Here is a 16457-nt window from a genome sequence, read left to right as displayed (position 1 = left end):
ATTCATTTTGACTACACACTGTCTAGGTAAACACTTGTCAAATGAGGAATGCTGAAATCAAAACAGGCTTTTGTATTTGTCACTCCATCAGTTGCAGATTTCCTGGCTACTGGTCCAAATTTTAGTTACTGCTTCAATACTGTTCAAGAAGAAAAGCAGCACTCAGATAATTGTCAATTCTGTAGCATGAAGAGTTGAATGGCATTATATGTGTCTAACAATAATAATATTTCTACACTGTCCAACAATACACAGAGCAACTGTTGAGGCCTCTTCACAGCAAGCCATCACACTGGGGCTGAGAGCAGACCAGCCCCACAGTGAAATGATGGAAGCAAAGCTTTTGAAAATTCATGTACTTTGGATGCTGGAAATTTAGTAGAACTGAACTAGTCCTACCTGGAGCTGGGATCTAGTCAGCAAACTCTTAGGCATCAACGGGCACTGAGCTCAGGAATCAGGGCTCCCCTTAAGAAAAAGTGAAATCTCATTACATATCCACCCAAACAATTGTAAATCCCTTGTAACCAGATGTTCTCACCATCTTAGATTCACGCAAGACATAAAAAAGAACCCAAGAGGAATTTAAAAGCAACCAAAAGCCAGGGCAGTAGGAAAAGGTTTGGATTCCAACCTGCCTGAGCTTGGAAAGGCTTCACACACTCTACTTTTCAGCTTGAGCCCATCTGCAGTTTCCAGTGTGTTTGTCAATTTAAATTAGACTTTTAAAAAGAAATTATCTTACCACTAACTCTTTAGGTGTTATCTTAGCAGCTGGGTAAATCATTTGCACTGAAATTCGGACTCCTTCCAATGGGCCCTGCCTTGCAGGCCACACGAGTTTATGAACCCCAGAGCATTCAAATGAACTCTGCAATGTAGTTGTCCATAAACACAACAAGCTCCAAAATCTCCCTCCACAGTCAACATCCCTTACTCAATACATACTCCGAATTCCTCTTCTTCTGCTGTCTCTAATCCTCTCAAACACTTCATGCTTTCCAAAATCAACTAGATGGAGACCTGAAATTTAGAGGAGATGAAGAATTAGATAATGCAGTGTTAGTCTGATTCCCTTCCAAGCACAAAAAACAAAGCCTGAAGGTTCACTTACCCTGTGGAAATTAAAGATGTTTTAAGATTAAGACAAGCCTAATCTGCAGCCTGCACCAACCACAGATAAGGAAGGGCCTTCAAATGTATTTATCCATATTTATTTTTCAGGTGCACAAACTGTATGCACCACAATTCTCTGAAAACTTTGCGAAACACATCACACCGTGGCAAGCAGCCATCAGAAAATGACCGGGACAGCTAAAGGAATCATTTAGAAATCAGCATTAAATAAAACCCACTTAGTAGATTATTTGCTATAAAATGTAGCTAGGATGACAGCAGAGAGCTACATAAAAGCCTTGAAAATATTTATTTGTTTGTTTTTAATGGTTTGACTTTTCAAAATAATTGTTTTATTTTAAAATGTACTTAAAACTAAGGAGAATTAAAAATCCCACAAGTATATGAAATAAAGTATTTTGGTGTAGAAAATGTTTAATGTAAGCAGAAACAATGTTTTATCTGCATTACATTTGGATTTTTCATTACAGTGAGATAAACAAATTTTTTCACTATGAGTCAATCTGAAATACTTTCTAATTTTTTTTTAGTTCAGAAAGTAAAGGGAAAAATTAATTATGCATTAAGACCTAATGGCAAAGTTTTCACTGAAAAGAGGCTGGAACTTTCTACCAAGTACAAATTAAGTCTTATTTATTTATTTAAGTTCAGTTCAGTAAGTGACTACGTCCATGTACATATATAGAAGAAAATAATTGAGGTTAGCTTCTCATTTTCTCATGTTTTAGGAAGTGTGCTTCTCCCTAAATGTGGCATTCACATACATGATTCTAGCTCACATATATCACACATCCAATTACATGTGGATATCAGGTTGCCAATGTGTCCTACAATGAATGCATCATGTCCCCTGCCTGAACACAACCTGGTCCTAGTAGGATGAGGTCACAAAGTAATTAAAGTGTTAATAGAGTTATGAATTTGATGTTAGGTTTTTACTGCTGAAAGACCAGCCAGAAATTATGCTGTGCATTTTATCATGTACAAGTGTCTGTCAAACAGGCTGAAAGTAGCCATTGGAACAGATACTTTAAACTTCATCTTCAAGCACACCATGCAACCTGGCTTAGTGGAAAATGCCTATGAGCTACTATGCAAGAAGAACAGAAAACATGAAGAAGACATTGGTTTTCTACCTCGAGATAATTAACAGCTGTGTTTATTCTGAGAATATTTTACAGATAGGAAATCAGATATAATGGTTTGTTTTTTTTTCTAATAGGAGTAAGAATTCTTTTTAATTCATTTTCTGAAGCCGTTAGTTTCTGTCTTAGCCACTGTCTTAGCACTGTACATGCTCTCATCAAAATGACTCAGCAGTAACTATTTTCACTGGAGTCAAGCACAGGCTTCATAGTTTCCAATTCAGTGCTATTCTTTGTCATCTTTCTTATTCCTAACTCGCAAATTAAGGCCTTAAGTTTTAATACGCTGTCTTAGAAGACCTGCCGAAAGAATTTATCCGTGACAATACTTGGCAAACTCAGATTTCTGGGTTTAACCCACTGAATCACTTCTAAGGACTTTGCCATCCAGGTACTGCAGCATCTGAAACACCACCTGCAACACTGGGGTCCAGCATGTCTGACAGCTTTTTCCACAGGCCAAAATTGCCTTAGTGCAGATAGAGAGCTGCCCATACAACACTCTCTGGTTGTCCCAGACAGCTCACAAGAGTCCAGCCAGCCATGGATGTATCCTAACAAATCCTCTGAGGATTTCCCATATGCAGATATCATCAGCAAATAACATAGCTCCTTTTGTGACTAATGCTCCAAATGACACAATGGCTAAGGGATGGCATTCCTCATGCACAGCAAGTGCCAAGCATAAAATAAATTGTTTTCATATTTTTTTAAATATTATATGGCCACTCACCAACACCAATTTTTAGCCTTCTTTTAGTCTTCAAGATTCTGTTTGGGTTTTTTTTTGTTTGTTCACTGGAGCCTGATGGCAGGCAAAATTTACTAAAATATAGCAGAATAACCTCTTTCCTGTCTAATGATTGGCACTGAGAGGAACTTTTAAGTTCTGGAAAGTCTGAAGGTCTTCTTCATAAAGCTGATTAGCTTCTCAGCATTGTACAGGCATTTCTGTAAAATTACCTAGGCAAGAGTGATGGTAGCCAAAACCAAGATTTATTAAAAACAGAGAAAAGGGAATTCAAAGAAACAGTTTTCTGAATAGCAGTGAACTTAACACTTCAGAGAAACTGGATTTCTATGATGGCACATGGTAGTGATAGGGTGAGACACATAACTTCAGGTAGATTGCAAAATAATGGTAACCTGACACAAACATCACACTGTTAATTGGTTTCATCCTCACCTGAATATACATTTCAGTACACATATTCCTAATAAAATATCACAGTTCCAAATTTTTGATGCTCTGTCTAAATACTTTTTATGATAGATACACAAATTAAAACAGTATCAGTTTACAGATGAGTATATTCCTCAGGATTGCTTCACATTGCAACATCCACACAAAGCAGATGGTTACATTATTTTGTCTTCTGTCCTTAAACTTAATAAATAAATAATTGTAACAAAAAAAACAGTGATTTTACCCGGCTGCAGACATCACTGGAGCAACTAAAGTAAAAGTTGGGGAAAAGTGACAAGCTTTTATCAAGTGAGAGTTGCTGTTTCTTTCCAGTTCTATCATTTCACCTAGTAAAAGGCATTACCTCTTTATACAAAATTTTGCCCTACCTCATTTTACCTAAGTATCTCAGAAATAATGAAAGTCCAAAGTATCTGCTGTTCATCTGCTCATTAGCTTTTCCCGCTGTTAGTCACATCTATAGCTAAAGGAGAAGGGCAAAGATTAAACTGTCACTATCCTTGCTAACCAAGCCAAAGACTGTATGCAGTGGGAATGCTCAGAGATCCTGGCTTGCCAGCACAATAAGATTTTCAAGGCCACGTTTTTTAGGGTCACTGTTGTGCTAAGCCAGAGCTGTGTCACTTCTCTGATATTTCCTGAGCTGAATGATGTCTCCCCACAGCAGGAAAGAAAAGGTCAATGTCCACTCCTGGCAGATGTGCACACGAATGGCTGGATTTTAAAGACACACCATGTTCAGTCTTCAAGCTGTTTCTGGCCTCAACTTTTCCTAGAGTGTGGGAAAGAGAAAGGAAATCTATACAATAGTAGACATTGTCATGGCAAATGAAAAAACTTTATACATCTTAAAATATTGTTCTTAAGTTTCCTCATGTAATCATTGCCTCCATGGGTTTACATATATCTATTCATTGAATTTATTGGCTGTACATGCTTCCATCAAAATGACTCAGCCATAACTGTTTTCACTGGAGTTAGGCACAGGCTTCATAGTTTCCAATCTAGTGCTAATCTTTGTCGTCTTTCTTATCCCTAACTCTGAAATTAAGGCCTTATGTTTTAATAAGTGAAGAAGATACAAGATACACTACTTCCACAATCCAATAAAATTTCTCTTTTTTTAGGCATATTCACACTGGGCTGAGTCTTTGTTTACAAAATGGTTAAGGTTTCTAGTTATTGAAAGAGATCAAATATATACTGAACTCCACTTTATCCATTACAAAAATCAGCTTCAGTGTTTTGTTATGAAACTGTAAAACACAGCACCAAGGAGAACCACAGATTCCAAAACTCTGTCAGAGAACCCCTTGGGCACTTCAAGAGAGATTAAATCTACAGATTGTTCAGGACAAAATAACTTGGCTTGCTTTTTGGCACCAGAAAAAAAAATACCACCATTTCTAAGACCTCAGTTTCAGTTTGCTCCTGATTTCCCAAACATCTCAAATTCTCACTGTTGGAATTCCTCATGGCCGAATTCCATCCACTTTTTGTTGAAGAGCCTTCTTCACAGAAATATCACAAAATTATCTCATGGCAAAAATGGGTATTTTCTAAACCCTCATCTTAACTATCTAATCCCTGCACTTAAGCCTTCATCTTCATTTCAATCATAACTGAAGGCTCCAAGCCTGATTTAGGGAAGTCAGGAGGCACAATCCCTTGGTTTAAAATAAGAAATAGACAGAACAGCAACAATACTGTACTCCCACATTCTGAAAAGCAGTTTCAGACTCTGTAAATGTATCCTCACAGTCTACAGAGACAAGGATAGGAAAAAAACCCACCAGCTGAGAACCCCTTCCTTGTGTCTAGGAAAGGCAACACAGACCAGCACAGACTCCTTCACTCACAAGGGAGAAAGATTCATGACCAGGGCTGTCCTTTCCTGCTGACCTGCTGAAACACCCCATAAGCACACCACCCAGCAAGTATAGCATCCAAGCCCGGTTTTAAACAGAGCTGCCCCATAAAACTGAACACCTGTAATTCCCTGAGGCACCAACACTGCCTAATCTCAATCATGTAACGTGACTGCACTGCAATTTCAAAGCAATCTCAGTTCAGACTTCAACCAAATTACATTAGCTCAGTTGATGCCACTCCCTTCTGTCCACATTAACTTGCCTTTTTTCATATTATTAGTTTTCAGTTGGCAAAGTTTTCTTATCTGACACATTTTTCACAAACATGAACACTGCAGCAATCACTGCAGCAGAGGGGTATGAGAAGGGCAGCTGATCCCTTTAAGTAATAGTACCGATTGTTTAGGCAACTGCAGCCTCTGTTCCTCACTGACTCGTGTCAATGGCAATTAGCCATAATAGTATTTGCAATGTTGCAGTGGAAGAAACACTAATCTGTGTTTGTATTTATGTCAAATTGTGAGCCTGATGTATTGGCACTGACCGGTGCTGCAGCAGGCAAAAACCCAGAGACTGTAAATCTTGTTTTCCCTTTGAAATTTCATGACATAAGAACTGTACTTCCAGGCACTTTTGTGCTCTTTTGCTTGTCAGAAATGTGGTGAAAAGGAGAAAAAAAAAAAAAAAAAAAAGCAATGCTAAAAAAAATTGGGACTTTTCTATATGGAAAGTATTGCCTTTCCTTCAGGAAAGCCAACTATTCAACCTTTTTGAAATTTGGTAAGAGAAAACCAAATAATTTTGGCCAAAGCCACATAGAAATAGTTTGGGGGTTTCCCACAAAAAGCCCTGCAAGTTTCTAAGAAATGTAGATACTATCTGGAAGTACATTCAAAAAAGTCTTTTTTTCCTTTCAAATAAGCATTCAGACACAAAGGTCATTTGGGGTAATCTCCTCCTCCTTATTTCATCCATTATGATACTGAATTTAATTTCATTAGAAGGAAGCCTCTCATCAAGCACTATATTTTTTTTTTTTTTTAATTAACAACTTTCATGGCTTGCATGGGAAAACAACACAAGCCATTTTTATCTGTGTCTGTTGTTGTCTGCTGTAGTGGGAACCTCTAAAAAATATAACAGCCCAGCATCACTCGTAAGTATTATCACACATAAATCCAACTGTCAGTTATAAATTCTGACAATGCTTAACTGTTCAATTCAATCTCAGATGAAGCTAAAACCAGGCAGTGCTACTGAAGAGAAAGATGGTGACAAATTCCAAGTATCAAAATATCTTATGCTGACCCAGAGGATTTATGATCCTGAAAGCATCTGACCTCAATTTGAAGAACTTTGGAAAATTCTACTGTTGATTTGTTCAGCAGTATTTCAGGAAACAAGAATAAAATGCATAATAAACCATGATCTATGCATGAGGACATATCTAAATAGCTAAATATATAAAGAAGAGTTTTTCTATAATCCAAGAAAAACAGCAGCAAAAGAAAAGACCAAAAAAAAAATTAAAAAACAGACCAAGAGAAGATAAAAGTTTTCACTTAATTTTTCTCCATATCCTTAACAGGTTCAAAAGTCACATAGATGTATAAAACTTATATTAAGAGAAATATGGAGAAAAAAAATAAAACCAGAGAGAAAAAAATTTGATACTTCACATATACTCCTATAAAAATTTCCATGCAGAGAAAGAAAAAAAAAAGTGAACTAAAATTTCAGGAACAGAGCACTTAGAATTTATTATTGCATTTCCCAATACCACAGATATAGGCAAAATCAGAGCATGTAAATGAGTTCATTTAAGTCTCATATTCCTGACACTTTTCCAATAAACATTTCAGACTCATTTTGAAAAACACACCCAAGACAGATTTTCTTCTGGTGTTTGCCTCAGTGGCAGTCTTGCCTCTGCATAAGAATGCTGCACTGTTTTCAGATCCATTCCAACACTTTTCCTAGTGTTTCACTTTGAACTGAAGAAAATGAGAATTCTCAAGATGCACCCTTTTAGAAAACTGAGTCACATCAGGTCACAGTGATTTGGCTTCAATGACTACATAAAACATTGCAGTTGGCACAGATGTATCATAAACAGCTTGGTAGTGTTTTTGAACGAAATGTGCATGCTTGGAAGCCTGCTGAAAGATGAACATGGAGATGTAGATTTTCACTTCTCATTTCTGTTCTTCATGCTGGCAAAGCACCTGCATGTTACAGGCAAATGCTAAACTCTGTTTGGATGCAAGAATTTACTCCCTCCCTCATTTATATCCACTTTCATGGCATTCTCATGTAGGCTTTCTTCTCTGTTTACTCTCAGCTTAGTGGTGTGACAGCCTCTGGTGTTCCACCTCAACAGTAAATCCCATTTTCAAAGTGCCTTCTCGAGAACCACACTGTAAGATTCATGTGTCTGTCTTCACCAGAAAGCATTTTTAAGGATTAGTTGGCAAATCTGGGGTTCAGAAATTTCTGCCAGTACCAGGAATATATCCCAGCTCCTCTATGCAATAATAAGAAGCTTCCAGCTCCCACCTTGTCACAGCTGGGCATAAAGAGGACAGAACTGAAAGTATTGATGTGGCTCTGTGGAAGAAATTCATGCAAAAAGCAAGAGGAATGAGGCACTATTTCCCCCCAGCTTTACCCTATGATAAATTCAGCCACTTGAATGCAGTCACCCTGGAGTAGAATTAATATAATACAGTGATAAATCAGGCCTATTGATGCACTGACAGTGCCCCTGTAGGACCTTCTCAGGCCGCCAGCCTACTGAACATTGCTCACAGCATTGTCTTCCCAAGCACTGTGCCATGCCATTTCCACAGACAAATTGTTTCCTGACACAGCAGAGACAGATCTCCATGCTTCCTGCTTAGCTAATGCATTATAACCACATTGTTTTGCACTGGTTGCCCTCTAATTTGTGTGCAAAAGGATTTCTGAGTCAAACACACAGCCCTCAGCTGTGGCAAATCCATGTGGAGTTTTGACTCCTAAAGCATGCAAAGATCACAGAAGTTACAGATGCAAAATGTACTTCCCTACTTTTATTATTTGATTATTTGAAAAGCCAGGAGAAAAAAGATGGATCAGGATATTGGAGCCAAGAATGCTTTCTAAGGAGGCAGTGATAGCCAAACTCCTGGCCTTGAAGTCCAAGGTAGAAAAGGATGCCCTGAGGAAATATTTATACATCTCTTGGCCCTTTTTGGACTCCTCAGAAATTTTCTGCTTTTTGTTTTCTGACAGATATTAAACCCAAGAGGCAGTTTTAGACAGTGAAATATTATGTCTGTGTCACAATTGCTTGGTAATTAGCAGCTCTCAGCAGCAGCAGGCCAAATAATAAACGTTTCTTCCAAGTATATCTAGTCATTGTTTTGATGACACCTTTCCAACTCAAGGTTTCTCATTTCTGGCCAATGTCAAAAATGCCACAGGGGTGGGGCAATGTAAAATGAAAATCAGACTCCTCTTTGGAAATCAGATAGGAGTAAAAATACCTTAAGAAAAGAAAGTCCAAAACCCAGGACTGTTCCAGCCTTCTTTCAACAACTCCAAGAGACCTTTGATGGTGGAAACATTCTGGTTTTCTCCTGCAGATCCAAAATGCCAGTAGATTATGTGCTGTTGCAGGCAAAGCTACAATGACAAAAATCAAAATTTACATTCAACAGACTTACTTCATGCCTACCCTGAAAAGTTATGACAATGTTTAGAGGTGAGAATTAAGGCAACACGAGCAGGAAGATAAAATACAGATCACCATCTCTACAAACTGTTCCACCACTGTAAGCAGAATACAAAAAATCTCTTATGTTGTTCTTGCCTCACTCCCCCTCTAATTAATAAATAGACTCTCCTATGGACAGCGTCCATTTGCTATTTTACATGTCTGCTCCAGGGTAAGTAGAGCCAGCACCTACAGTCCCTTGACTACATTGGCTTCACATCTACAGATCGTAACAGAATGCTCAAGGACTACTATAATAGCATATGTTTGCATTTCAGATGTATTTACATTTAATTAAAGTCCACCCTTTTTCTCTAATCACAGAGGGCAACTGCCCTTTTAGGCCTAAATGAAGAAGCCTCCTTCAAAAACGAATGACTGCCACCAAGGAAAAATATGGCTGTTTGTCCACAATCTTCGGGAAACACTCAGGGATGTTGGAGACAGAGAATTATTGGTCAAAAACTTGCAAGTTCCTCTGTCCCTAAAGGCAGAAAAATAGATGTAGGTCTAATACTAAAGGAGTAGTTCCAACACATCTATAGCTGTGATCTTCCAGGCATCTGTCCCACCTTTTCTAACCGGAGTCTCTCTTGGGTAAGCCCACACTCCAGAAGGCCAACTGCATCTTCAGCTGCAAGCAAGCAGTGTGGCCAGCAGGTCAAGGGAGGTGGTCCTGCTCCTCTACTCTGCTCTCATGAGACCCCACCTGGAGTTCTGCATCCAGCTCTGGCATCTGCAGCACGAGAAAGACATGGACCTGTTGGAGCAAGTCCAGAGGAGGGCCATGAAAATTATCAGTGTTGGAGCACCTCTCCTGCAAAGAAAGGCTGAGAGAGTTGAGTTGTTCAACCTGGAGAAGGAAAGGCTCTGGAAAGACCTCATTGCTGTCTTCCAGTACTTAAAGGGGGTTTATTAAAAAAGAGGGAGAATGACATTTTAAATGGCCATATAGTGACAAGGGGGAACAAGGAATTTCAATTAAAGGGGAGAGATTTAAATTAGATGTTAGAAAAAAGATCTTTACTCTGACGGAGGTGAGACACACAACAGTTTTCCCACAGAAGTTTTGTATGCCCCACAATCCCATGGTGGATGGGACCCTTTCTATGGTTTCATGATCTTCCTTCCTTCTCTACTCTTTCTATGGAAAGACATTTTGTCTAATTGTGAATTGGCTGACAAATAACTAGGGCTCAGCCCAGATTTCCCTCACTCCTCAGGGCTAGGAAACTCCATCAAGAGGATGGGGAATATACTTCAGAAATGGGGGGAGGTACCTATTGTGCGGCATTTTCAGACTCCAGAGACACTCTCCTAGAGCCCTCACACACTGAACAGGGTGCTTTGAAGGTTCCACCCATCTTGTATGCACTTCCATTTGTTTTTAAAACAAAGCAACCTCCACAAACCAATAAAGAGAGAAGGCCTGCAGAAAAAAACCACACAGATTAACTAGATATCCCATGTATTTACTTTAGACTTCAGTGCTAGTGACGGTCTCTATGTGAATAAAATAAACTAGCACATTGACAAATTATCCAAGCTTGAAGGAATAACAAGAGTTGAAATTATTGCAATTACACAATGTTCACAGGAATGCCAAACTGAAATTCTCTGAACTGTAAATGAGACCTGAGGGTCAGGTTCTGGTCCAGGAAACACATGAGAAATCTCAACCAAATAAGTGAAGTAGCAGTAACAGTAATCCAGTGCAGGACTGTGTGGGCTGCCTCTTCCCTGGGGAAATTTTCCCACCATTTAGACTCTGAGTCTTTGACTTCAGCATTAAAAGTACTGTCTTCTTGTAAGCTCAGTCATTAAGCCTTTCTTGCTCCTCTACTATTTACTTTCTTGAAGGAGAAGCTGACCCTTAGGCATGAGAACACAGCATGCTGGGCAGCCTGACCTGCACCTATTGAACTCTGTGACTTCTCCACAGAGACAGATGCCTGAAACACCAAGGGATGTCCTGCTTTAAATAACCACAGTCCTTCTGAGATCACTTCAAAGGGATACCCCTCACACCTTAGATCCACAATTTAAATTCTGTTCTACTTTAACAGCAGACAGTGTGGGGAGGAGGACAAGTAAAGTAGGATGTCCCTAAATCAAAGCAACATTATGTTTGCCCATGCTAAGTGAACAAAAGATCCCTTTAGACATAATTCCCTATGGTTGCCACAACTCCCAATGCCATAGGGAGGCTTTCTTGGATAGCCTTCAGTCCAAGATAATCAACAGACACTTCACATATTCCTCTGCCTGCCCAGCCTGCTTGCTACACTTTGACCACTGGACTATTTTGACTTTATACACCTTCTGCACATCACCAGCATGACAGAGACAGAATTGTTTCCTCTACTTCCCATTCCCATCTGATACAAACCTGGTGCAAATTATAACTACTTTCATGTGTTATAAGTTGGCAGAGAATTTACCTTGTGATCCTCCAAAAAAGCTTTTTTTACTGAGCTTCACATTAGGTGCTAAATTCTTATTCTTTAACACTTTTTATATAACTTTACTTCATTAGTTAAATCAATGCCGATGATATCCCATAGATTTGCAAGGGGTTGCACCTACTTATGCATGACCCTGGAAGCCTTTTTAATGGGATGTTGTGGAATATATTTTGGCAGGACACTGAAAACAAGTTTATTTTACTTGCAAGATCACATAATCAGCTCAGCAGTGCTGAAATGTGGCAATGAAATCCTCTCATCGCGTAGAGATGATGATCAGCAATACTACCAATAGATAGGAAAAACTAACCGAGTCCTCCTAGTCAGTGGATCTTACTTGCATTTAAGGCTGACACATACATAGCAATTTGTCTCTGTTCTACAGCAGCTGCAAACTATTAACTATGACAATGAAGTTGATTTTTAAACCAACAAATATGACGGCTATTATGAAAGTTTTACCACTGTCACATGGTGTGCAGTCTTTAAATTCATCCCTTGCTGTGTGGCTGAACTTTTATTGAATTTTTTTTTAAATTAAAAGAAGGTCATGCAAGGACAGAAAACCTCTTTGTCAATCAGACTGTGCAGTGCACAAAACTCTTCCAGAACTCTCATAAAAGCCAAGACCAGCACACTGCACTTAAAGCGCAGTGTTGCAGAGATACCACAACTGCATTTGACAGATAAAAAGATACTCCCCCTCATTCCCTATTGCTTCTTTCCGCCTCCAAAATGCCATCATCTTTCCTGGGTTCCCAGAAAACATAGCACTGAATGATCTATTTGCCAACTGAGAGAGTTTTCAACATAAGAAGCCTTCAAAATTGTACCCATGGTCCAAAGCACACACCTTTGCTCTAATGCACTGGTAGAAACAAATCAAATGAAAACAGCTTCCAATCCAAGACTTACACAGAGAAGAAAAAGAAGAATTTTAGCTTCTTTTGACAGCATGTGGTGTACTGAGGGAATGCTTACAGTCAGATATCATAAAAAATGTCTCTCATCACGTACAAATAAATTGTGGCCAAATAAATTTGTAAAAATCAAGATGTAACCTTTAGATAATTTTCTATTTTTCCCCGTATATGCCCAGTGAAACAGGACAAAAATTTTTGATTTCTAGAAGCACTTATAACTATTCAGCTGAAGAAGTGATTCCTCCTGGTTTCTATTTCCATTCATCTTCTTTCTCACCTCATCATATGAGCTACCCTTCTCCTTCAAAAGAACTGTGCAGAAACCCACAGGCAGAGCAGGGGGTGAGCCTCGCTATTTTACATAACAAAATCATATGCATCAAAACACACACACACACACACACACACACACACACACACACACACACAAACACAACTTCCCAAATGTCTGAGGTTAGTTATCCTTCATGTCCTGACAAGTTACACCCACCTTTCCCAGAGGAACTAACTCACTCCATAACAAATCCCAGATTTTTGTTAAAACAGCAAATAAATTAGGACCACCTACCACCCAATCCTGCAAGCACTTACTGGTAGGCATCCCTGCATGCCTACTGCCATGCACAGCCTCAGAGTTTCAGCTGGCCTGTCCGTGACACAAAGTGCCGTATCTCCGGCAAATGTTTCCAGAGTTATGCTCCATTGCTAGGTCAAAGTCAGCTCAATTCTCTAACCCCTGTTTACAGTCAGCCTCCAGCAATGGCTTGTGTTGGAATAATTCATAAGAATGAAACACAAGTCTGGATTTCAGGATAAGGCCCCCAGTCAACATGTGAGAGCATTTATGACTGTGTGAGACTTACAGTAAAAAAATAACTTAAAAACAGACAGCATTTTCCTATGAGTGTCCAGTTTTCCCATGTTCCAGTTTGCTCTTTCAAGAAGACTGGTAGGCTGAGATATTGGTCACTATGTGAAAATGACAACATTCAATTAAAACAATAGCAATTTTCAAGAGACACTTTTTTTCAATAGATGTATGACATTCCTAGACATTCTATTAATTAGCAGGCCCCAGGCAACACATTTTGAAAAACAGAACAATCTGGCCTTTGATTTTTATCCAGGCCTTACCCAAGATCACACAGAGGTAGCCAGACTGCTGATAGATCCCCCACTCAGAGCACACACCCCCAGCAAACAGCTGTGCGAAGAACTGCATGTAAATCACTTTGAAGAATTTTCAATCTGCAGAGAAAGAAAGAATGATTTATTCATAAATGAAAAACTGCTGGTGTTGGACTGGGCAATTAGAATTTGTTAAGTCTACTCTACTAACAAGTTTCAAATTTGTTTCTGAGTCCTTTTTTCCAGTTACCTGCTTTAACTTCACTTTACAAGCCATTCAGAATGAAAAACATATCCTAGATATCGTCTATATTTCAGGACCAGGAATTCAAACAAGCCTATTACTTTCAAATTATGGAGGTTATTAATATCCTGATCAGCATCTGAAATTAGCAGCATCTCATGTTCTACACCTACATGATGGTTATCTAGGAAACTGGCATCCTTGTTACACCTTTTCTGGGCGGCTATAGCTATAATCCATCAGTGCACTGCATGAAAAACACCATCCCAACAGATGTTGTAAGATGCCAGCTGAAACACTCCAGCTTTTGATACTCCCACCTGCATTAATAATTTGTGGTTGCATTGGATAAAGATCTGTGAGTTCCTTCACTTTTAGGAATTTATTAAGGTAATCAAAACTTTGGAATCTTTCTTACTGGTTGTATTATTCATTTCATCTGTAGACAATAATGGCCCTCTTACATTAAGGATAATTAGGGCTTTAGATGGGTTTTCCACATTTTCAGTGATGTAGCTGTAATTAAAACAAAATCCAGAGGGAAAAGGGGAGGAGTATTTGATCTTGAAAGAAGTCAGACTGTCTGGAGGATATGTATTTTGAAGGTTTTATTGGTAGCCCCCAGAGAAAGGCAGCTATAACCTAAGCTTGAAGGCTAGCAAGGGCTATGTGGGTTTGTGTGGGAGGGGGTTAAGTCTAATTTGTAAATGGTGAGTTATTAGCCCTGACATTTGAGAATAGACACTGCATTGTGTTGATGATGAGAGCAACCCTAGTCTTCTTGTTAATGGCAGTGATTCATTCTTTCCCACTCAACTATTGTTCCCATTTACCTGGCAAAGAGAATTACTTGTTATGTGTTTCCAGTTGCTGATTTCTGCAGAGACTGCTCAGATGAGCAAAAGCGCAGGAGAAGAAATGCACAAAACAGGCAGAGTTCTGGGAACAGCACTAGTGGATTTCTGAAAGGCTCTGTAGCCTTCCCCCCCTCCTCTACTCCCCTTTGCACCTGAGAAAACCCTAGCTCTTGTCTGCCTTACTCAGTTTTCAGACTCCCTTCCTTTCAATTCAGCATCATTTCCTTAAATTCATGCTTTCAAAACTATGTAAAATATCTGAAGATTTGTAAAATATTTGGAAGCTTTAAATTACTTTAAACCTATGTGTAGTCATACATTTGGTAACACAGAGCAACCAGCCTTGGATTTTCCACTACAGCCTTACCCAGCTGCACAAAAGCAGCTATGCCAACAACTGGCCTCCTATACCACATGAAACCACCCAGAAATCCCACAAGGGGTCTCAGCCAATTATCCTCACAGAAGGCCATATACTGAGTTTTTTTTAAGTTGTCTGAAAGCCATGGAATATCAGGACAACAACGAGGAGTAAGTAAATCAAGGCTGAAGCCTCCAGAGAGAGCTGTCTCTCCAACAGTGTGTTTTGTAACATGCCTGGCTACCGCACTCAGATTCTCTGTTTGTCACTTGGCAAACTGCAAACCCAACACTTCTGAGGCTGCCTCCCCTCCTCCCCAGCAGACCATGACACTGGTAGATGGGCCTGATCCCTTGCTAAAGTGGAAGAGCTGCATTGACGTCAGTGATGAGACTTCTCTTTCTTGCAACTACCAATCTGGCCCTCCCACTTCTACAAATGACCCCGAGGGGACGATATGAAACACAAAGCTTGGAAAAGTACAGAACTATGACTTGGGAACGGCCCATGGCACAGATTAGGGAACAGTAGCCATAAAGAGTTTGAATCCAGATGTGAAATTCCCCAACGCCAGGACTATTCAATCCCTGTCTCATATGTGAGGCAAACAAGCAAAATTAACTATTGGGTCAACCTTGCCCGTAAGACACAGCTGACTGTGAGCAACTCCACAAGAAGATCTTTGGGAGCTCTTTACTTTCAGGACATGCAAACAGCTCCATGCCTGTGAAAAGGCTGAAGCATGTTCCACCCTTGGTGCAGCCAGCCAGGACCACTGCAGCAGGCAGGGCAGGGCAGCTGACACACTGGGGTTTGCTGTGTGCACATACTTCTTGTGCCCAGGGAGCACAGAAACCACAGCTGCAGCTCTGCCAGTGGGGTGGAAGGTGTCACGTCCAGAGGCAGCAGTGGGCACTCAGCTGACCTCATGCAAACAAAGCCTAAGTGGAATGTGGTATCCTCAATTCTGTCTTGGGTTTCAAGTGACTAAGTGAAGAGATGCATGAAATTCATATTGAGTCCCCAGGCTACTACATGCATAGAGCTACAGCTCTCTCTAAGCTGCCTCAGCCAGCCATAAAGGTAGCTGGGCTTTGGCCATGCAGAATTCCCACAGATTTCAATGGGAATTTCAGTGTTCCAGTCTGGACTCCAAGAATGCGGTGCTGGACCCAGAGCTCTGATGGCTGGAGCCGCATTCAATATCAGTGTCTGGCAACACCCATTTGTAAAACAGTGACTCATTCACAGGCAGAACTTTAGAGGGACAGACAGGATGACTTTAATCATTTCCATTTCTTTAACAAAGCTCAGTAAAACCAGATGAGCATCCTGGATGATAATCGTTGGTATTAACCTAAT

At 39.8% G+C, this 16457-nt stretch overlaps 1 long non-coding RNA gene across 3 annotated transcripts in view; it reads right to left on the bottom strand.

Moving 5' to 3' along the window:
* LOC134419754 (uncharacterized) overlaps positions 1 to 16457 on the bottom strand; it is a 151519-nt gene that overhangs the window by 104300 nt on the left and 30762 nt on the right. For all 3 annotated transcript variants that reach the window (XR_010028136.1, XR_010028138.1, XR_010028137.1), the window contains exons 6-10: positions 13640 to 13753; positions 9690 to 9877; positions 8888 to 9026; positions 949 to 1023; positions 400 to 468 (exon numbers count right to left, since the gene is read on the bottom strand). This is a non-coding gene — a long non-coding RNA (uncharacterized LOC134419754). The remainder of the gene's footprint in view (positions 1 to 399; positions 469 to 948; positions 1024 to 8887; positions 9027 to 9689; positions 9878 to 13639; positions 13754 to 16457) is intronic.

The sequence above is a fragment of the Melospiza melodia genome, chromosome 6 (assembly GCF_035770615.1).
Source record: "Melospiza melodia melodia isolate bMelMel2 chromosome 6, bMelMel2.pri, whole genome shotgun sequence".
Taxonomy (NCBI): domain Eukaryota; kingdom Metazoa; phylum Chordata; class Aves; order Passeriformes; family Passerellidae; genus Melospiza; species Melospiza melodia.
The sequence above is the reverse complement of the archived record's forward strand: the minus strand, read 5'-3'. Positions and strand labels throughout refer to the sequence as shown.